Below are 23,219 nucleotides of genomic sequence, written 5' to 3' on the forward strand. Positions count from 1 at the left end.
AGGCATAAACGAGCCCCGTTGGGCTGCACTCAGAGGCCCCAGATCACAAAAACAGCCACAAAATCACTTTTCCTCCCACTTCCCACATGAACCTCGTGCTCCAGCAGCAGCGTTGTCCTTCCCCTGCAGCACCCTGGTTTCAGGTGAGGCTTTTGGACAAAGCCACAATAACCAACCCTCGCAATTTCAATCACCAGACTCAAATATCCACATTGAGCTCCCCGCCTTCAGGAGAAACACCTCTTCCGACTTGTAAAAATGAGATGTATCCCTGGAATAAAAGACAGAGGAAGAGGGAAGGCTGGAGAAAACCCCCAACCTTTACTTCCTTTTGAACTGGTTTTTAATTTCTTTTTTTAAACCCGTTTCCCAGGTATTCGGGAAGCTGGGAAAGGCAGGTTTGGCTGCAGCCGCCTCCGAAGTGATGCCATGTCGCTGGGCAGCCCTGCTCCCCCGGTCTCCCAGCCCCCCAAATTCCTGACCCCCTTTCTCCCAGCCCCATTTATTTTCCTTCATGGGCAGACATGGAGGCTGGCACTGAGTCATGGGAAGCAAACAAGCAGCTGTGGGTGCCGGAGCGGGGCGGCCGCTCTGCCAGGCCCCTTCGTCCCCAAACCCGGTGCCATCCCCGCCGACGGCGGGGGGCAGCTGGGGAGGCTTAGGGAAGAACTGGAGCAGGGGGATAAAATAGGAGAGGGGGAAGAACAAGAAAGGGAAAACAGCCCCCTTTAAAATAAAGAGGAGGAGGAGAGAGCAAAAAGGGGGGGGGGGGGTGTAAAAATCGTTAACACTAATTATCAGGCACAGGGACAAACGATTAATTTGCAAGTCAATTAGTCTCAGATAGGTTCACGTTTCCTGTTCTCAGCCACTGAGGGGGAAAGAAAGAGGGAGATACAACTGTGGCCTTAATCCTCCTCAGAGGCGGCCATGGCAGGGCCGCCTGCCCGTGCCAAGGCAGAGGGAGGGGGGCTACAGCTGGCACTGCCGCGGCAGAGGGGCGGCCACCGTTATGTGCCAGTCATTGTGCCCTCCCGAGTGGCCCTGGCACCGCGCCGACGCCTTCCCCGCCGGGCCCCGCAGGACGGGTGCCGCCATTTGGGAGCCCCTGCCGCCATTTTGTTGATGCCCAGGGAGGGCAGCTGCTGCTGCGGGCTCTTCCACATGTAGAGCCTGTAGCCATGCTGTCCTCCTGCCTCCTCTCCGTCCCTCGCTCCCCCTGCCAGGCCTGTGTGGCCATCGGGGCCTGCAGGTGCTACCAAGGCCTGCGGGCGCCATCAAGGCCTCAGTGGTTGCTAGGAGACCGAGTGGCCTGGCCAGGCCTAGTCTGGCCTGCGGTTATGGCCGTACCAGGCCCAGTCCGGCCTGGGGTTATGGCGGCACCATGGGGATGGGGCAAAAGTCCCCCCTCAGCTGGGGAGCTGGCGGGGAACCGCACTATGAGAGACCGGCTAGAAAATGGCCCCATCTCAGCAGGCGAGGAACAGAGCTGCCACCCCTCTGTGTGGGCCCTCAGCCCTGCCCCGTGCTGCAGAGGCTGTCGGAGTCCCCAAAGGGATGGGTTTTGCCCGAAGTTGCCCCCTGAGCTGCAGCGAAGCAGGGGTCCCGACAGCAGCCGCGAGGCCGGGGGCTTGGGCCAGCTGGGGATGGAGGAGTCTGGGGGAGAAGAGACACAGGATGGGTGTTCGGGGTGTCCCCCCACCCCAATCCAAGCTGTGGTTTCTCTGTCACCTGGCATTACACAAGAACTCACAAAAACAGCACTGTAAAATATATATTTTCTAGGAACAGCTTGAGGACTCAATTGAACATCACCCTGTGCTCAAGAAACACAGGGAAAAACTGAAGAAAAACAGCTTAAAGCAACGGATGGAGAAAAGCAACAGGGGGAAAAACGCAAAGCGAGGGAGAGAAGTGCCAGCAGCCCCCCGGCTCCATCCAGCGGGACAGAGAGCCCCTGAGGACGCACGGACACCCGCCACTTCGCCAGAGAACGGGCACCCTCACCGCTTTGCACTCCAGCCACCCCCAGACCCCAAATCCCACCGCCCCGGGGAGGACACGGCGGCTGTTTAGCATGCGTGCGCACCCCGCGTGTGTGTGTTTGCGCACGGGAGGGTGCAGCGCATGATCTGAATGTGCGCCGCGTTCCCCACGCTCTGCGCGGGGATATTTGTGTGCGTGTGGACACAACATGTCTGGGACCTGACAAAAGCCATCTGATTGACACAGAAAAGGGGGCTGACAAAAGGCCAAGCGGGGCTGGAGAGCGGTGCACAATGCTGGTTGCCGGTACCACGCGCAAGGGTGGGGGAATTGAGGGAGGCAGGGGGGAGCAGGGTGGTTTTTAAGGACACCTCTGCCTTCCACATTTTAAAAAATTAATAAATATATTAACGAGCCTTCAGCCTCACTTTTGTGCAAAGCATTTGCACCTAGCCGGAGAGATTTTTATCAAGCATCCTCATCCTCGGCAGCGGCAATAACAGTTTTGCTGCTGTCCCACGGCCGCAGCCAACACAGGAGCCTTTTGCGCCAGGTGAAACACAAATCCAGAGGCAACTGGAAGCCACCATCCTTTGCCCAAAGCCCGCTGAAGCTTTTCGATAACCCTTCCCAATGGTAAAACCCAAGAAGCTGTGAAACACTAGGAGAGTGGCCTGAAATTTGGTTAAAATGCCAGCTGAGCTCCATCCTGGAGGGAGCTGCAGCATCCAAGACCATCGGGCACCGGCACCCATCCCTTCAAGAGTCACCCATCCTTCAAAAGGCCCTCCACAATGCTGGGGTGTGTGATAAAAACCACATATTTTTCTTGTTCTAGGCAGCTAATTCTGGCTGGAGCAAGGACCCAGCTGAATTCCCAGGAATGCTTCCATTTTTCCAAGAAGCTTTCTCAAAACCCATTTTTTTTTTTTTCCTCCCCCCTTGTCTTAACAAGAAACAAAAGTGTTTGTGATTTAAACGGCTCCACTGCCACAGGGAAGTCCTGGAGCAGCGATTGCTTTGCTGCACAAGCCGCTCGGGCTCTGAATGCATCCGAGCAGGGAGGGTAAAAAAAGACACTTATTTATCTTTAAAAAGTGAAAACTGACCACGCTTGTTATTCTTTGTTTTAATCATATTCTGAAATTTTCAGCCGGCTTCATAACCGATTAAGCTTTTGTACCCGATAGCCTCAAAGATGGTTTTTCAATCAAAACTAGTTTTGAACAGGATTGACCCAAGTTTAAAACCTCTTGTTCACCTGCAGACCTGGGATTTCATATTTCTGCGTATGCATTGAACAAGTCTCAAAGCACATGCTCTTATTTGGATACATTTTCCTTTAGGGTATTTAATATTTTTAAATTACTTTTTTGCGAGAGAAAAAAAGGCAGCACTAAGAAAATGTTTCGTTCACAATAAAGAATCCATCCAAATTCCTAAGAATAATAGGAAATACCCTGGGATGATGCTACACAATGGAGCTAAATTGGTTCCCACCAGCTCAGGACCCTGTAAAAGCCTTGTTAAGATTTTTTTTTTTAATGTGGACATTTTAAATTGTAATTTCAAACAATATTTTATCAGAATAATTCCTAATAAAATGCTTTTTAGTGTGTTCAAACGTTTCTCAAATATTGTTCATTCTATAAATGAACAAACATTAGTAGCAGTAATAATAACATAGCTAAAATCCCCCCCTTTTTTAAGCTTCTGGGGGCAAATGATCACTACCATTTATGCCCCCAGCAGAAAAGTGTTTTTTCGTTTGCTAAATTAAGAGGCAAAGTGGGAGAATTACATTTAGTAACTGGCTTAAAACGGGATCCTGCTTGACCCGACAAATCCCGGGTAACAAGACTGCTTTGTCTGAACGTGTGGCAGGCGAGATTTCACACTTCCCCCCGCACAGAGCTGAGACCAGACCCAGAAACACACGATTTTACCCCAAACTTCCCCCTCCCGAGTTTTAAGGAGATAATTCGACTTCAACGATTTTTTTTTTTTTTTAGAGAGAGAAAAAAAATCGAGTCTGTTGAAAGAGGGTTTTTTGCCGATTTGCTGGGATGGAAAAACGCTAGGAGAAATGGTAGAAAACGAAGGGAAAGTTTGGCGGGGAAGGAATGGGGGGGAATTCGGGGGATTTGGGGACTTTCCCACGCCCCCACCCGCGGGCGGAGCAAAACCCACCCGGGACCGGACCGGGAGCGTTTCTCCGGGGGGGGAGGGAAAAAAAAAAAAAAGAGAAAAGACTTGCCAATGAATATTTTAAAGCCAGGACCAGCGGGACGAGCTCTGCACTTTTAGCCCGAGGTGCTAAAGCCGGGGGGGGGAGGAATTTCGGCTCCCCCCCCCCCCCAAAATGATGCTTTTCTGCAGGTTTCGGGCTTTAACCCGGGTTAAAACAACTCAGCGCCTGCCACTTCCACCCGGAGCTTTTAGCTGCCGGCAGAACCCTGTTTGCAAACGAATTATTTGCCCCAGGTCGCCTTTTGCGAGCCAGCTGCCCCCCGCACCCCCATCCCCGGCACTGCCCCCCCCCCCCTTGGGGACCCCTCCCCGGCAGCCCCCCAAAACAGGGGAGAGGAGTTAACATCGTGCCCTTTGCCGTCTCCATTTGTTTGTTAGTTCTGTTTACTTCGCTCATAATCTGGGGGTTACTCTGATCAACTGTGCACCAACTAATTTAATTAAAAAAAGCTTATTTTATAATCTGATTCGGGAGGGGGAAATCTCCGTTTATGATTTTTTTTTTCCCCTCCCCTGCCTGCTGGATGCGATCATTATTCTTGCATTTTCTAATGAAATGTAAGATTACAAATTAATTGAATTGCTTTCCCCCCCTTCAATCTGTCATCTTTGTTAAATTTGGGGCTAATTGTAAATAAATTGCAAATATCCAAAGCGAGCGTGGGGGTTTTTATTTATTTATCTGGTTTGCATTGTGCGTTATGGGGGAAGGGGATGGGTTGGGGCACCCCTGTGCAAAGAGCCAAGAAATCCCTGCGGGGAGGGTCCCGCCAGGGCCCCCTCGCCCCACGGGTCCCCCCTTCCCAGGGGGGGGAAAAAAAAAACCAGCAAAAACCCCACTCCACAGAACAAAAGAGAGGTTTGAATGGCTGGGAGATGAAAAACGGGTAATTTTTTGAAAATAAAAAAATACAACCCCACTGATTTTAGGCAGTTACAGAGCTCCCCAGAAAAGGTTGCAAAAGGGACCACAGCAGCTTAAAAAGTGCCCTAAAAACCTGGGCGAGCCCAGGGCTGAGGCGGCCGACACGGAGGGGTCCCGGGAGCCAGCGCGGCGCTTGGTCCTTTCTGCCCTGCCTCCATCCATCGCCCCCGCAGGCTGCGTCCCAACCGCAGCCCCCAGAAAAAACTTGGAGTCAAAAAAAAGAAGAAATAAAATGCATTCATCCTTGCAACACATCACCAGTTTGCCAAGCTATAGCAGTACTGGAAATCCTGGACACTAATAAGTGATTTAGGTAGTTTAAGCTTTCCACTTGATCCTCTAATATTAATTTCATTGGTTTAAATGATTTTTTTTTGCATACCTAAACACAGCTCCTGTATTTATAGCCATTGAGATTAAATATTGCATTTTTTTTTAAATTCACAGCACAGTTTATTAGAAAGCACTGCAACTAGATTTTTTAAAAAACTTTATATTTGTCTTTTTTACCTGCTGGCATATTCAGTTGCTATTTGATTACATTTATTGTAAAACAGGGCACAAACTAGCACATTTTATCCCATATAAATAACTTAAATTTGATGAGAAGTTATTCCTGCACTCCATAAACCCATCACTGAAGCCAATGCAACTGTGTTTGCTTCACGGATGCGTACATCTACGCTCCTGCGCACGCACAGCGTTAGAGGATTTTGGATTTATCCCATTTGCCAAGCCTGGACAACTTTTCACCTTCAACTCAGAGTTTTAACCAAAAAATCAAGGTGTTCCAGGATGGAAAATATCTTTATAAGTGTATAAATCGCTGGTTATTATTGCTGCTGCTTCCCCAGGAGCCACAGGCAAGAACCAGGACACCCTCCTGTTTTCACTCCTCTCTTGCAAACAGCAAAAAGCAAAGGTTTGTCCCCAGAAACCCCCGCTCCAAGAGGCGATTCAGGGGTCGCACAGGCAGCGGTCCCCTCTGCACCCTCCCAGCGCCTCGGCTTGCTCCGTGCACCCCTTCTGCTACCCAGGCGCGGCGCGGGCATCGCTGCCGCCGAACCGCCCCGTGGCACTGCCAGAGCCCCGGCGAACCCTGCAGGAAGGTTTTACCCCCTCTGCCCAACCCTTGCTCTCTCCCTTAAATCTTAAACCAGCTGCTATTGTCACCAACACACAGATTTTAGGGGAAAAAAAATTAATAAATTAGGTATTCCCAGGTCCTGCGATGCCAGGGGCTTCCCAGCCATTGGGATGGGGAGACCACTCTCCCAGCAGGGTAATTTTACAACAGAAAAGTCTTAGAGCCCATATAAATTACACTTAATATTTGTTTTCAGAATAAAAGGGTTGCACTGGCACTGAAAAATCAGCAAGTGTCATTTAGGGGAGCACCAGAAAGGACATATCTCCAAAATTCCTAGCAATTTAAACATCTATTGGAATATTTTCTTTGGGAGGTTGAAACTTTTTTTAATGTAATAAAAGGCAGAAGGGACTTTCAAAGCCAAGCACTGCCCTGAGCTGAGCTCAGCCAGGTTGGGGGGGGGGGTCGTGTGCTTCCCCCCAAAGCAGGTCCCGCATTTTCCCCTAAAAAAACCACCCCAAAATGCAAAAAAACCCCAGAATCCAGCGTGCGCAGTGCCTGGCTCAACCTGAACCCTGTTTTCCCCCCCCTCTATAAAATGCTGCATCCCAAGGAAAACGTTTTGACCTCGCGGTAAATAACGATTCCCCCCGCGCAGCTACCGCAGCAGGACCACGCTGCCGGGCTCTGTGCAAAGCCACCCCGAGACGACGTATTCTCAGCCCACCACGTTCAACGAGGAAGATTTCGGGACAATATTTATTACCTTTGAAAGCACAACAACATGTTATTGTTCTCTTATAAAGCAGACAGGACTATCGCCCTGCTGTCGCTCGTTTTATGTATGCCATACCCCATTTCTTCCTAATCCCCCATTAGAAAGAAAATAAAAAAAACATTATCATTTGGAAGATGAGAAAGTCATACGTACATATCCTTTAATTATATATAAACAATTTCTGATAACATTGTCACAGCTTTTCATTTCTTTCTAATCCTGATCACTTTTATTCAACCTTTATCTAAGGCATCGCCTTCCACCGCAGGAGCAGCCAAGGCCTGATCCTTCCTTCGTTGCGTCGCTGCAAGTAACACGGACAAAACCTGCACTTTTTGGGGCACGCACAGTTAAGCAACCAGGGCGATGGGATTCTCGCGCCCGCCCTCGCTCCGGCATCGCAGGGAGGTCTCCACGAACTGCGATTTCTCCAGCTGCAGCAGCCTGCGGGAGCTCGCTGGTGTGAGGCAGCGCCAAAACCTCGGCTGGGTGACAGATAAAGCCAAACCTACGATAATTTACACCAAAACACAGCTCCAACCAGGGTGGTGTTTCACCTGATATTTCATAGGGATCGGTTTAGCATTCTCTACATGGGCTTTTCCCCCCGCTTAGCGCTCCAGTTCCAGCAGTAGTTATGGGATTTAGCACACAAGGGCTTCTAAGATCACTAATCCTATTAAACTTCTGCAAACAGGCAGGGTAATAGCCATTGGCTGCCCAGGGCCGAGGAGAGGGAGACACGCACAACGGCGATGACCCCAAATCCTTGGGAAAGACGACGCGCATGTGCGTTAAGCTCGGAGGAGCCCTCTTTCTTTACGCTCACCCTGATGATCTGCCCCAAACCTGGCTCGCCGAGCCCCCTTCCCCACCGGCTGGGACACGGGTGCAAATTCACAGGAAGGTCCCGAGCAGCAGCGTGGGGTGGGATGGAGGGTGGTACGGTGATCCCCAAATCAATCCCCATCCATCCTTCCTTGGCTCTGCCGCCACCAGGCAGGGCCAGGGGGACACCGAGGATGCTGTGCCAAGCCCTGAGCCCACCCGGCCTCGTAGCCAGGCCGGTGCCCCGACCCCGGGGACCAGCACCGGAGGGAGCCTCCCCGCATCCTCCTTCCCTCAAGGATCCCTGCCGCGAGGTTCCCCCAAATCCCATCCACACAGGGCAACCTTTGTTAACCACCCCAGGAAAAACCCCAAAAATCCCAACGGAGGGGAAACGGGTGCAGCCACCACCCTGAAACCCCAGCTAAACCATTTCCTTCCCCCTCAAACCCACCAGTGTTTCCCAGTGCCAACAGAAAGCTCCTGCCCTGGCACGCACCACAGAGAAAAGAGGGCAGCAGCTGCCAGGCAGCGCCGAAGCAATGACATTTATTGGGGGGGTCGATGGGGGCAGCTGCCTGCTGATTATTTTTTTTTTTTTTAATTCATCTTCCCTTAAATAAGATTGTTCCAATTAACAAAGCACTCGCCCAGAACAGGTTTCAGAGAGGAAAGAAGCAGGCGCAGGATGCGCAACAGCCACACAAACAAAAAGACTGAAAAAAGAGGAGCCCAAATCGATTTATATGTGCACGTCTCTCATCCGAGCGAGGTCGGCGTGGAGGCTGTGGGGCATTATTTATGATTTTATCTAATGATATACCCAACTGGGACTTTATAGGAACGGGGTTTTATCTCCCCACCACTCACCCTGAACAGGACCAGCGTCTGTGGGGTCTCTCCCACACCCCAGCCCCTTCCCAAAATTCACCTGCCCCGCAGGCAGCCGCCAGCACGCTCCCAGCCAATTTGGGATTTGCAGAGGGACCGGTTTCCACCACCCACTTGCTGCAACATCCCCAAAATATTGGGAAAAGCCCTGCAAAGCCAAAGAGCAAAAACCCCGGTGCTGGAGCCCGGCTCCTTTGCAGGGTGATGCCCGGGATGGTTCGCGGCCCCGGGTCCGTTTCCTACCCCAACTTGCCATACCTGCTGCCGCACAACAGCCCTTTGTCTCCCAGCTCCTTAGCAGGGGTGCCCTGCATTTTATTGCCATTAACATCCAGAAAACAAATGGAAAATAAACAGTCTCTTCACAGCTGAACCGCCACATTTCCCCCTGCCACATTAATACAAGGTTGAGCCACGCTGACAAATATTCCCTTTTAAAAAGGCCAGCACAGTTGAAAAGGGATTTGTTTTCATTTAGGGGAGATGGGTAATTTTTGCCTTAATAAATGTTTTTCCTCATTTACGCTGCAATAGTATATTTACGAGGGGTTCATTTGATATTATAGCCATGGCAGCCAGCAGCAGCACACACTGCGGATACGGGCATCAGGATTACCACGACAAGGCATCGCTGCTCTGTGCCACAATTTTAAGCCTCAAGACCAGCTGAACTCTGTGATGCTTAACTTGATGATTTATTAATATTTCATCATATCTAAAAAATATTTTTTTTTATTATCCTACCTATAGAGCACAGGGAATTGCATAGCAATCGGCTAAATTCAGATCTGGTCAAAATATCTCGAGTACATTTTTACCTTTTTTTTGTGATGTTTTCGCAATATTTTTGTCAAATGCTAACTATGTCTATACGGATATTTCATGACAAAAAAATCTAGTTTACTGAAAGAGTGTTTTTTTTGGTTTAAATACAAGAAACTATTGATTTTTTTGCTTGACAAAAGTTTAAAAGAATTCACTTGTTCCATTAAAAAAATTTAGCATGCCCCCTCTCCTCAGTGGCACTTATTTTTTTGCCAAAATTTTTTACAGGTGAAGGCAGGGATCTCCCAACCCACTCTGAGCAAGAGGTTTCAGCAATTCCAGCAGGAAAGACAAACCAGCCCTCCTGCAGCTATTGCCGGTCTCTGCTGAGCACAGCAGCTACAGCCAGAACAAGGCAAATAAATATATTTAAAATTATTTGAGTCCTTATTGACAGTCACAGGGTCACTCAGCCGGTTCGGAGCCACGTGGCGCTTCCCACCCTCCGAGCCTCCCTCTCGCCCTGGCCAGGGGTAAGAGGGAAGGAGCAGCTCGGGGCGGTTTCGCTGTTTTTGCAAAAGCCGCTGGTGGAGGACGGGGATGAGGAGGGACGGGATTTGCAGCCCCCAGCCCCTGCCCAAGGGACGCCTATCACAGAGCCAGCACACCCCCATTTCCCACCCAGGCACTGCAACCCAAAAGCAAATCCCGCTTTAAACCATTTAACCAAGCTTTTAACCGTTAAAATAGTTACAATTTTAACCCTTTCAATTTTCTTGCAGCACCCTGCTGCAACCCAGGAGATGGTTAGCGCTGAATAGGCCCAGCAAGGGCAGGATCTGGCCCCCAGCCCATTGCTCTGCTGAGAGCATCACTGCCCATCCTGCCCCATGTCACCGCATCCAAGCTGGGGCTGCTCGTCCCCGCCAGCCTGGCCCACCGCCACACAGGGCTGGCATTTATTTTTTTTCTCCCATTTTCCGCCTTTCCGCGACTCCTCTCCGTGCGGTGCCGGGGTTGCACTGCAGTTCCAGGGCCGGCACCGGTAGAGGCTCCCGGAGCTGCTTTCAGCCCTGCCTGATGCTCCCGGCTGCTCCATCACCTTCCCAGTCCCCAAAGTCCTGGCTCTGTCACCTCCCTTGTCCCCAACGTGCTCAAAAGGGAGTCCGGCATCAGGCCACCCGCCCGCTCAGCTTTCTGCTTGTAACCCAACCCAGGCACCGGTGGGTTCGGCTCTGGGGGTGCACACAGGGCGAGGGAATTTGCTGATGTTGAACACAGGGCAAGCACCCGCCGCCCTCCTCCTCGGTGGGGCAAAGCCACCGCTGCTGCTCTTCTCCCCCCTCCTTTCAGAAACCTCTTGTCACCAGCCAAAAGGCTCAAATTTTCAGGCAGGGGAAGGCAGGGCTGTTGCACAGCCCCATCTGATCCCCACCTGATTTTCCTGCAGAAAACACAATTATGCTTTTAAAAAAAAAATAACCCTCTCTCTGCACCGAGCCAAGCATTTGGCAAGAATAGCTCAAGCAGCGCAGGGCCTTCCTCCTGAGAGTGCTGTTTGATTTCTGGGGGTGCCGGTGCGATTTATTTGCAGCTTTTACCTCCTCCATGCCCGGTTTTGGTTTGGTTTTTTTGGGGGGTGTGGAGGGCACGCCAGACCAGGCCATCTCTTGCTGGAGCAAGCAAATGAGCCTCCTCTGCACGCCTTGGGTGCTCAGAGCTGCCAGGAGAGGCAGAAAACGGGTGCAGCCTCATCCCAGCCCTTTTACCCCAAACCCTGCAGGCATTGCTCAGCCCAGGGGAGCTCTCACCGTGGGGACACCAGACAGCGGCTCTTCTGGGGGACGCAGGTAACCACATTTACCCATCAGAGAATGAGCAATAGCATGAAAACCTTCAAGAAAACCTTCCCTGAGCCTGGAGCTGCTCAGTTTTTCCCCAAACCGTGCTGGAGGCAGGAGGGAAACACCCTATCCTGCACCCCTGGGGCAAGCTGAGCATCCCAGGTCAGATGGAAAAGAGCAGTGGCAAGGGACAGCCTGGAGTTCAAGGGTGAAAACAGCTGGGTTTGCACACAAGCACCCCAAACCTGGCCAAACCTCGGCACACAAGAGCTGCCCCGGTGGCATCTTGGCTTGTACTGGTGTCAACTGGGGGATTTGACTCTCTGGACTGGCCTGGGGTGGGAGCACTCCTTCACTAGGGGCTGCAGGGCTCTTCTCTCTGGTTGTGCACAAACTGAAGCAGTTGGGGATATCACCAACACATGGCTCAGTGGGTGGAGCTGGCTGGACATTTTTCTGATGGAAAATGACAATTCATCAAAAGCAAGATGTCACGCATAAACGCAGTCCGTTTCTACAAAGAGTTTGTTTTGAAAAAGGGAGAAGCACTGAAACGCGATCAACACATTTTGCTTTGGGCTTTTCAAGAAGGAACACTGAGCTTGTTTAAAAAAAAATCACTTTTCATTTTAATATTTCACATTGTAGAGTCTAAAGTAATTTACTTTGCAATTTCACTCGGAGAAAAACATTGAAGTTTCAGCTCTTGTTCTTCCTCAGAAGTGGAAGAAAGGGGGAAGGAGAAGGGAAGAAAAACCTCAAGTATTGCCAATGAATTTAAAACACCCAGTTCCCCTTCCGGCTGTCTTAATGAGATCAGTCTTGAAACTATAGGAACCCCGCTCAGGAAAAATCTAATTCGAAATGTTTTCTCAACAACAACAAAAGATCAGGAATGGAAATGCCCATGGGAAAGGAGCAAGTTGGAGAACACTTTTTTGGTGGGGGAGAGGGAGCTTTTGGAGAGGACAAGCATGAGGAGGTCCCATGGGATGGGGGAAGGGACCATCTGGAACTACTTGTTGTAGCCGATGCAGCGTCGCAGGGAGCGGCACCAGAAGAAGCATGGTCAGGTTGCCTCCCCTGCAGCCATTTCAGTGGCAACAGTCCCAATTTACCCCACCAAAACCCAGGATTTACCCCAACAGCAGCACTTCTGTCCCTACACCAGGGAGCAGAGGCTCCAGACCTTTGGTAGGGGCAGCTGATGCTGCCAGAACAGGCAGCTTTGCTCTGGAGAAAAGCAAATTCAAAGCCTTTCTATGCAAAAAAAGAGAAATCATCTAGGGGAACCGCAGCAGCAAAGAGCTCGTGGATGAGGCAGAGCAGCAACCCAACCTGCAGCTGCTGGAGAGGCAGTGGCCACGCAGGGGCTGCTCCCAGCCCGCTCCCTTGCGGGAGGGTGCCACAAAATGTTGGAGATCTACTGCAAAACCGTGCTAAGATGGGCGATCCGGAGCCCTGCAGCTGGTCACGGCTCACGCTGCGGCATCCCCGAGGGCAGAGCTGGGGCTCACTCCCCCTTCCACGCCACCATCTCACATCAAAGCTCCTTCCAGGAGAAAGCAATGGGAGCAAGGGAGGCTCTTGGTCCTCCATACTGACCGCTCTGCGTGCGATTGGTACCAGGCAAACCAGCACCAAGCAGTGCAACTGGAGGAAAAACTCCACACCAATCCTTTTAGTTCATCTGGTTTTTTTTGGAAAACGCTTCCAACCATAGGAAATAAAATAGGATAGAGCTGGAGGGATGGCCAAGTCCTGGCAGACTCAGTCCCCTGCTCCTCCTCTCCATCCCACCCTCCAGCACCTGCCTGGGGGTAGCATTGCCTCCTGCTCCCCCCAGCACACGGCTGCTTCCCCAGCAGATTTTTAGCCGCCACAATGGCACAGGCAACGGTGCCGGGCCGATGCCAGCCACATCCCGGGTTAACGCTGCCGCCCCTTTTGTCTGAGGGCATTAAAACCCCAGAAACGTTGGGGTGGTGGTGGGGGACCGGGAGGCTGTCACCGCATGATGAGTGGCTGCGCAGCGTTACCCGTCTGGCACCGGTGCCCCTCGCCACAAATGCCATTGGCAAAGCTCTGCACAAACATCTTTTCAGGGCTCGCCTGGTTCTCCCGGCTGCCATAGAAACCCCTGTTTAGCTGAAAGTATATTAAAGGGTGGCGCTGGCCCTCGCGCTGAATTCATCACATTGTATTCCCCCAGAAAAAAAAAAAAGAAGAAAGCCCACCCCTTTGTGCCTCTGCCTTCGCTTTCTCTGTCCAAGGGAGATGGTCGTTCTCCGGTTCATTTTGCACTTGAAATTACATCCCCCCTCCCCAAGCGCGGCACAGCCCTGGGAAGGACTGCTCTGCGTCCCACCAGCCCTCACCTTCTGGCCTCCTCTCTCTCCATCTTCCCAAACGCCACCAAGGAAGCACCAAAAGGCTCCTTAGAATAATAAAAAAAAGCAGAGATGGGAAAATTGGAGGGGTAAATCCCTCCCTGCTCTTCTCCGTCCGTTCCTCCCCAGCACTGCAGGCAGCCGTGGGCTAAATCCAGAGTTGCAGCCAACGGGTCCCAACAGGGATTTTGGGGAGATGGAGAAGCGGGCAGAGGCATATTTGCTCGCACACATCCCTTTCATTACAGAACCAGGTTGAATAGGAAGTTGCCAGCTTGAACAGCAGCAAAAATGCTATGGAATACATCTCAAATACAGCTAAAATTACATGTAAGACATGACTTGGAGAGGTAGAAGCTCATTTTTCCCCAACTGCTGAGCAAGCTCATCCCAACACAAGCAAGGACCTGGCCCCAAAACCTCCCCGTGCTGAGCAGAGCAGCTTCGCCCGCCCTCGCCAGCCCGGGAGGGACCTCGGGGGCAGCAAAGGGGTAATTTAGTCATTTCAGGCTCATTGGACGGCGCGAGCTGGGAGTCACCCATTCAAGCAGATTTCATGCCCTGCCACTGGACATATCTCTCTATCAGGGCAGCCGGCGGAGGTCTCGCAGCAGCACCCACGATCCATCGCCCGCCCTGCACAGCTGAGCCCTTGTCCCACCACAGCAAAGACCCAAGCAGCCCCAGGACACTCCAGGTTTACATCAATGAGTAAAAAACCCAACTGTATTAGTCAAAAAAACCCAGCACTTTGGGCTTATAATCTGCTTTTTCACTTCCAGAAAGGGGAAACCTCCCTGTTTCTTGCAGAATTTGCTCATGGTTTGTGACAAATCCCCCTGCAGTTTTCCCCTCCCCGCCCCCCACCGAGAATTTCATTTTGTGGGACATTTCCTCCCAAAGCTTCCCATTTCAGCAAAAAGGACTCAGTTTTGACCAAATTTATTAGTGATTATTTTTAGCCAGTTCCCTCTGCAGAACACTCCTCAAATCTAAACTGAACTCACTCCTCATGGCTCACATCAGCACCCGCAGAGGGGCCTGAACACAGCCGCTATCTCAAATCTGCCGTGAAAGTATTTCTTAAATTTTCAAAAACCTCTCACCAATTTAATTTTTAAACCATTTATTTTACCTCCACTGACAATAAAAGCAGAAAGGATCAAAGCCAAGCCCTTTTGTGGTTCAGGGTGCCCCTGCCATCAGCGTGCTTTGTTCCAAACACCCTCAAAGAAACTCTCATTTTGGTCAAGAGCCAATTATAAAAATTGGGTTGGGGGTTTGCTAAGCTTTCGAGGTGTAAAATTGTCATCGCATCGGTAAAGCTACCAAATGGCCACGCACAGGCAGTGCACTAGGCTGAGTCTAACCTTGCCTGAGCAGAGGGAGTGTGGACGGAGGGGATGTATCGCTGCTTAAAGGCCGGTGGAGAACGGCAGTTTCTCGGCTCAGGAATGAGCCCTTCGTGCCTTATCCCTCCTGCACAGCAGCATTTTCCCTTCCCCTGACGAATGCAGCAGGTCCTGGGTTAGGTCCTCAGGAGCGCAGCATGGGGTTTCCTCGCCCCCGACAGCTCGGTTGATCCCCACAGACACCCTGGGGGTCTCAGGGGTCCACCTGGCCCCACACAGCCCCCCCAGACCCCAGCAGCAGGGCCAGGACTGCAGGCATAGCCCAGACCAAGCCGACATAGGTGCAGCAGTGCTGGGAAGAGCGACCCAAAAGCCATCCCCTTCCCAACCCCACGTGCAAGCAGGGGGAGCTGGGTGTCTGCTCCAAGGTGGCCCCACACCAGGACCAAGCATCCCCTGGCCCCACAGCACCGTACAGCCTGGCTGCAGGGATGCACGCACCCCAGATTGTTTGCTAACCTCCTCCTTGGGCTGCAGGAGCACCCCCAGCCTCCAAACCCACCCCATGAACAGCACAGGGCCAGCATCCCCCACCATCATGCCCCCAGCTGCCCCAGGGAGTAGAGGAGCCCCCCACTTTGGCCCATGCCGGCGCATCGGTCCCACTCGACGTCGTGGCGGTGGGGGGGACCCTGCCACGCTCGTCTGGCCGCTCTCTGCCGATCTGCATCACAAAAGCCCCATTCTTGCGAACTTGGGCGACCTCCCGACCTCGCCAGCTCGGGGAGTGAATGGCTTTAGTCTGCCACGACCATCATGTCACTTTGATTAGTGCGTGAATAAACTCTCAATCCCGGGCTGGGGGAGGCAGGGCTGGCGGGAGCCGCACCGGCTCGCAGCCCCGGCCACGGGGACAGCACCCTCAGTCCCGCACCCAGGGATGGCCGCAGGGATCCCACCACCCAGAGCACCCTCGCCCTTCCGCCAGACAAACCAGACCACATAACCCACCCCACCGCCCTGCCTGCGAGGAGCTGGTGGCACTGAATCCCACCTCGGTGCTCGAGGGTGACCCTAACCCCTTCCCACGGGACCTTGGTAGCGAGCACAGCAGCCAAAATTAAAAATGTAAGGACCCCCAGGGAAATACTGCCAGTCTCCCTCATTACTTCAGTGCCCAAAGCAGCAGCACCGAAAACATCAACGGGGAAGCTCCCTCTGCCAAACCCTGCTGGAAGCAGCATTTGAGCAGACTGGGCTGGATCCAGCCCAGGTCCCTTCAGCCCCCGAAGGGGTTCACAAAGGGCTGCAGGAGCCTCCAAAACATCCTACTCTTCCCAAATTGCACAGGGAAAGAGCAGCATGAGCAGCCGCCTCTCCCCAGCCCAGGGCAGGGTTTTCTGAGCACAAGGATGCTTCTGGATCCATGGGAAGCTCAGCCACGCGTTTCTGTGAAAACAGGCAGCCGATGCCACTCACCCAGAGGAGGGATGGGTGCTGCAGGGACAACAGGGCTGCCCCTTGCCCCAGGGATGCTCCTGGCTCGCTCGGGTCCAGCGGCCGCATCCAGCTCAGCAGGGACGGCCACGCAATCCGCCACCCCCCCAGCTTCACCTAAGAAATCAAGCATCATCTGGGGGAATCAAAAAAGTTCGCAAGAGCTGCTAGCAAGCTTTCGGGCAGGCAGAAACTCATGTTTTTGGGGAAAAAACCTGGGGGACCTTGTATTTCAGGAGGCCCTGAAGTACGCTTCAATTTACAAGCCAACCTGCAGTACGTAATGAGTCTCAAACATCTGCTTTTGAGGAGAAGCTGAACTCTTGCACATCCTTCCCGCTCGCTACACGTCCCACAATATCTAATAAACCCCAAGTTGTTCAACACCTATCAAAACTGCCAAAATATCACCATTTTAAGTCTAAAAATGCAAGATTTGTAGAAAAGGGTTCGAAAGACAGTAAATTAGGCCCTGCACGAAGGGCTCTACATGGGAAGCTAATGACCTTTTGTCTCTCCTGTCTACAGACGGGCCTCATTTGCATGTATGCAGTTGGAATAATCTCGCCCATATTTCAAGCGTGTGGCTGCATCCCCGCGTCCTCCTCCGGAGAGGTTCCCTCCTGCTGTGCATGCCATTATAATAGTGCAGCCACTTCAGACTGCCTTTAAAGCCACCTAGACACCAGCCAGGCTTCTCCAGCCCAACGGGAGGCTTTCCTTATGGAAGAAAGAGAGGTTTGAGGCCCCATATGTGACAAAAACTGAGAAGTCCCAATGTGGCACGGGTGGGGGACACCCCAAGCTGCGAGACCCCGACAGCGGTGCCCATACCTCAGCTACGGGGAGCAGCCCCAGGCTTTGGGGGAGCTGCTCCAGTAACAGCCCCCATCCTCCTCTGAGGACCAAGATTTTAGGTTGATCTCAGAATTACAGAGCCTGAGTGTTTTACCAGATCCCTGTGCCGCAAGCTGAAGCCCCAGGATGCCCTTTCTTAGGTGCTTTGAGGATACTTTTGAAGCAGTTCCCAAAGGGAAATGTTGGAAGTGGAAAATCTGGGTGCCACTTGAGGTCTCTTGCCCACCTCTCCCTGCTCATGTTGCTTCTCCTGAAAGCCTGGAGGTATCTCAGGAGGTTTAATAGACCAAGGAGGAGCTATGAGGCTGACTGGGGGAGGCTGGTGTTACTGGGGCCAGAGCAGCTCTTTGCAACATCCACACACCCAATTCCGCTCAAGGTGTGCGGCAGCAAGGTGGCTGCGCTGGCAGGGGACAGCTTGCCCAGCAGAGCCATCCAGTAGCACTTGGCTTCACACTGTCAAGCCCCATCCGCCGGCCCCACAGAGATCCCAAGAGCAGGATTAGCCCCAGCTCAGGATAATCTGGACTGCAAGAGCCAGAGCTATGCAACCCAGGGAACCCTGGCTGCACCCTCCATACCAGGACCTCAAAACACTGAGCACCAGCCCCCCCCCCTTTCCTCCCCAGCACTTTCCAAGGCTTCCAGCATTAAAAATAATTCTCTCCCATTTATGCCATGGTCCCCCTCCACTGAACCCCAAGACCCAGTCTCAGCCCCTCTCCCGGTGTGAGGATCGGGCCCGTCCGGGAGCAGAGCGGCTCCGCTAACAATAACGCCTCCCGTTCGGTGCTGGGAAGGCAGCACCGTGGCAAACACAAGACCTCAGACAGGCAGAGCTGTCAATCCTGCCCCGATCTCTCAAAAGATTGATTAAGGACAAAAAAAAACAAACAAAAGAGAAAAGGGAACTTATGGACATGAGCTGAGAGGCGGGGAAAGAGGGGAGGGGAAACCAGCCCGGCCAAGTTAAAATTCCGACGGAGAAGTTGCAGCTGAACTATAGAGTCTAGACAACCATTCACAGCCCCGGCCCCAATTGTTATATAGCCTCTATTGTCTTAATTAACCATTTTAGCTGAAATGGAAGCAGACAAATCTTTTCTTCTCCATTCCACCCCTCCTCTGCTGCACACTCATGCAGACAAACACACAACCGAGTCAAGTGCTTTGATTAAAAAAAAAAACCCTCAGCATATACACACGCACCCACCCCTTCTTTCGGGGGAGATCTTTGCAAGGTTCCTTGAGAAAAAAATCACTCGCCAAACAAGCAAGGGGAGAGGGGCTACTTGGAGGTGGGGGAAAAAAGAAATGCAAATCCTGACGCAACATGAATGGGAACAAATGGGTTGATTCTTTTAATCTCCTAATGTGCTTAATAAAGCATTATTGCAATGCAAATTTTATTTTAATGCTGTACATATTTTATTTGACATGCTGGTAATTTTAGTTGGCTGAACAATCCACCGCTTTGTTTTACCGAGTTATTTCTGTTTGGGGGGATATTTTTGAGGGTATCATGGGACTCCTGCCAACCGATACCCCCTGGGAATCTCTGCAGCACACTCTTCAGAGGCTTAAGCTAAAAAAATAAATAAATAAGAGGGCCAAATTCTCCTCTCATGACCCCAGTAGAAATGCAGGAGCAATTCAGAAGCACTTCTCACCCCCTTCTCTGAACCCTCACGAGCCCCACAGCCTCTTTCCACTCCTCCCACCGGTTGCCTTCCTGCCCACTACATCCCATTTACACCACTTTAACAGGGTTTTTGTGGAAAAAGCCCAGCCAGCAAAGCAGGGGGTCACCCTCACCGAGGACACCGGCGGGAGGCTCTGCCCTGGGTGCACGGGTGCGGGAGGACCCCGGTGCAGAGCCCTGGGACTCTCCAGCCCAAAGCAGGCAGAGCCTTTCATCCCCCCATCCCGCCTTTTCTAGGATGGGTTTGGGATTTACCTGCTCTTGAAGAGCGCCTGCCCCTTCAGAAGGTGCTTGCATGGACCATCCCCAGTCCCCGGCTCGTGGTCTGCGCATTGCTAATATTGCCCCTGCCTCACCATAAACCGGGACATCTCTTCAGAGACACCCCAGAGCAGCAGCAGCAGCTTCCCCCAAAGAAATCAGGGCTTTACAAACATTTTGAGAGCCAGCCTTGCCCTGGAGGGGGGGGAAATCTGCCTCATTTTATGCCAGTGTGTCAAGGTACAAACCTGATTGCAAAAGAAAGAAATTAGTGACAATTATAATCATCGTGCCGGGCTGCAGCTCTCTAATAGAAAACTGTCATTTTGGCAGGATAAATGCAGCTCAAAGAGCTCTGTAAAACAAACACGGATGTGTGCAAATGTGCAAGTTTGTGAGCGCTCCCGAGTCCACTCGGAAAGGGTTTTTTTCAGCACAGAGCTTAGCATCAAACTGCTCCCCGCACGTAGTGAAGCCAGGGACTGCTCTGCTCCCCTGTGGAAAGCCCGAGAGATGAGCTGAAGGGCAGGGAACAACCCCACAAAGCACTTTAGGAGACAAGAGGGACAGGTGGAGAAGCACAGAAAAGGGATGCAAAAGTCTTTAATAAAGGCATTTGTGGGGTCCTGGAGCTGGAGACCCCCACAACAGAGTCTGAAACCCCTTCCCATTTCACTGGACACCTCCTGCCACAACACTTCATCATGGGTAGAAGCACCACTGATGATGGGGACAGGCTCCTCTGGCAGGATGGAGAGAAGGGAACCAGATCTTTGGCAAAGACCTTGAGTTGCCTCACTGCAAGCCTGGAAATCCAGACCCCAAATCTGTGTGGCAGCAGATTTAGGAGCAGGCAGGGAGCTCTCCCCATCCTCCGCTCAGCCCTACAAGTGTACAAGCCTTTGCTACAGGAGATGTGGAAACCAGAGGCATGAAGGGGGTCAATGATCTTCCCTTCGCCTCTGGGGAAGGCTGATCCCTCCGCAGTTAAAGGCAGCAGTTCAGAGATGGTGTCAGGAAGCCTTTCACCAGGGAATGGCTGCAGAAAGGATTAAGGTGATTAACGTGGTCCAGGAGCAGGTTTGCCACAGCCGGGAAAGCTGGTCTGCAGGGCAAGGAGGACCAAGCAGGAACCCTTGCCTTCACCGAGGGAGCAGGGAGATTGCAAGTCAAGAGAGGTCCAAAACATGTCCTGGCCTTTAATGGTCCTCCCACAGCCGTGCAAACCCACTGAGCTGTCACTGCTGCCCTCCCAGCATGCAAAGAGCAGCATTGCTGGGGAGAAAAAGCCAGTTCTGCCTACCCACATTCCCAGCCAGGTCTGCAAATTCCCAGATTCCCATCTCACTTCATTCCTACCAGGCACACGGGAACAAGGACCACAGAGACTTCATGCTTTGAGCCCTGCTGGGGATACCTGAGGGGTACGAGACCCATCGTGCCAGCTTGGCCTTCAGTCACCCCATGTCAGGGTCCCATTTTCCAGCCACTTGCAGCCAGCAAGTCCAGCTGCACACCCCTTCCCACCTACACCGCCTTCACTAGGGCACTCCAACCACTGCAAAAGCAATTTCACAAAGGTCTTCCAGAAGAGCAGACCCTACAAAGACGATTAGGGTCACCAACCCACTCGGTAAAAGCTTTAGCAGAATCCTCAGCAAGAAAACAGCCAGACCTTTAAGCACGTAAAAATAACAGAGACCAACCTGAGAGCTGAGGTGCAGGAGGACCAGCGTCGGCATGGATGCACACCGCAGCCTGCTGCAAGGTCAGAAGCCGAGATGAAAACAGAGGGAAGCCAGAGCCCTTCCATGCCCTCCTTTAAATACAGCACCAGCCCCAGGAGCCCAGGCTGGCCCCTGCCCTGATTGCTCACGGGGCTCAGCTGTCATCTCCTCAGGCCCATGGGTGGGACGACAGCTTGTTTCCACTACCCAGCTGCTAGCACTTTGCTTGATCCCTACCCAGCTGGGGTGCAGGAGGGACCTAGAGCAGGTGGAGCTGGGGTGGCGGGAGCTTGGTGCATGATCTGACCATCACACGTATGCTCCAACCATCACGTGCATGCTCCAACCATCACATGCATGCTCCAACCATCACGTGCATGCTCCAACCATCACGTGCGTGCTCCAACCATCACACGTATGCTCCAGCCATCACATGCATGCTCCAGCCATCACATGCGTGCTCCAACCATCATGTGCGTGCTCCAACCATCACATGCATTCACCGTTAATCACAACCACACTCCAGCCATCACGTGCGTGCTCTATCCAGCCAGGCCTGGCTTACGGAGGACACAGACAGGGCTATGCCCTGGAAAGAGGGGCTGGAGAGGTCCAGAGGATGGCAAAGGTGGTGTTGCCTCTGCATGCGCACCTCAGCCAGCGCACTAGGGTCTTCATCGTCGTTAAAGCCTCCAGGCACGCTCTTAATGTTACCTCTCTAATAATAATATTTCATCTGCCTTATCTGATTAGGTTAGGCTCATTTGATTTTTTCAAAACACCTTTAATCACCTTGCAAATTCCCCATCATTATAAACAGAGCCACCACAAACATTTTCAGCAATCCAAGTTTTATTTTCAGCAATCCTTTTTTTTTTTATATATGCAAGAAAGGCAGTTGTAAAAAAAAATAATTTTAAAAATATGAACAAGACAGAGGCTGAGAAAACATTAACAAGGCCCTGTGCTTTCTGCTAAAGTGCCTTCATTTCATTATCATTAAATTTGCCTAGTAATTAGATTTCGGTGCATGAATATTTTAAAAAAATGTAACAGACAGGCTGTCAAAAAAAAGCACGACAACATCAATTCGATAATTTTTTAGACAGAGACATTCATAAGCAATTAACACAGATTTCCGGGGTTTGGAGACTTTTTTTCTTTCTTTTCTTCTTTTTTTTTCTTCCAGCCTTGTGTTCTTCACCTGAAATCAAAAGAAAAAGAAAATCACTGTAAACATCAGCACTTCCATTTCTGCTATTTTTTTCCTGCTTTGCCAACACGCTAACATGATCCCAGTGCCATTTTTCCCTCTCGCCGGCCGCGCAGAGCCCTCACTTAGCATGCTCCGGCGTTCCTGTCCCCCACCTCCCACCCCAGCCTTGCTAAACACAGGCAGGCACGAAGTTGGGTCATCCATCAGACCTCCCCACTCCTGCAGGACCAGATTAAATTAAGGTTGCATGAAGCTTCTGTCTTGATCTTCAGGCATTTCTGCTGAAAACAGTGATTTTGATCACTATTTGCATAATTGTACAGTTACGTATTCACCGGGCCCCTAATTATACGATCTGTGTTCGACACTGCTCCAGACACGGGGAGGCTTGCGAGGGGCATACTAAACCGGCTGCTCCGCAGTTATTCCCTCGTGCCCCCGGGCCTGATCCTGGCTCCAGGTGAGCTCGAGTACGACCCCCTTCCCACAGCTCCTCCCTGCAGGCTTGGGACCACCAAAACGTGGTGGGGACAGCCCCGTGCTTGCCTTCCCCACCCTGTTTCTGTGGGAGATGCACCGAGAGCGATGCCAGCCCCAGAAAAGAGGGGTTGTGGTTGGGATGCCAGTCCCTGCTCTGCAGCTACCAAAACGACCCCCTGCAGAGCATCGTCCTCCGATTTTCACCCAAAGGGATGCAGTCAAGGTGCAGCACCACGAGCCCCTGCCTTGCCCATGCTGCACATTTCCAACAGGACCAAAAAGTGGCCGGAAAACAACACAGTCCCAAATTTCCCCCTTTTTTCCCTCCTCAAAGTCCCAGAAGAACCTCACAGACCAGAAAGAAATCCAGCCCGGGGGC

At 51.9% G+C, this 23,219-nt stretch overlaps 2 long non-coding RNA genes across 13 annotated transcripts in view; both read right to left on the minus strand.

The window, feature by feature from the left end:
- LOC148053905 (uncharacterized) overlaps window positions 1–21,198 on the minus strand; it is a 39,040-nt gene extending 17,842 nt beyond the window's left edge. Inside the window, exon 1 of the long non-coding RNA XR_015707857.1 lies at window positions 21,124–21,198. This is a non-coding gene — a long non-coding RNA (uncharacterized LOC148053905). The remainder of the gene's footprint in view (window positions 1–21,123) is intronic.
- Window positions 21,199–21,998: 800 nt separating this feature from the next.
- The window catches only part of LOC148053906 (uncharacterized), a 33,054-nt gene continuing 31,833 nt past the window's right edge, over window positions 21,999–23,219 (minus strand). For 6 of the 12 annotated variants that reach the window (XR_015707847.1, XR_015707844.1, XR_015707845.1 and 3 more), the window contains exon 5: window positions 22,007–22,348. This is a non-coding gene — a long non-coding RNA (uncharacterized LOC148053906). Of the gene's footprint in view, window positions 22,349–23,219 lie in introns of all 12 variants that reach the window. The other 6 variants (XR_015707842.1, XR_015707839.1, XR_015707840.1 and 3 more) reach the window with 6 other exon arrangements.

This window comes from Nipponia nippon, unplaced genomic scaffold (assembly GCF_047370975.1).
Source record: "Nipponia nippon isolate SJK-2023a ecotype South Korea unplaced genomic scaffold, ASM4737097v1 scaffold_36, whole genome shotgun sequence".
Lineage (NCBI taxonomy): Eukaryota > Metazoa > Chordata > Aves > Pelecaniformes > Threskiornithidae > Nipponia > Nipponia nippon.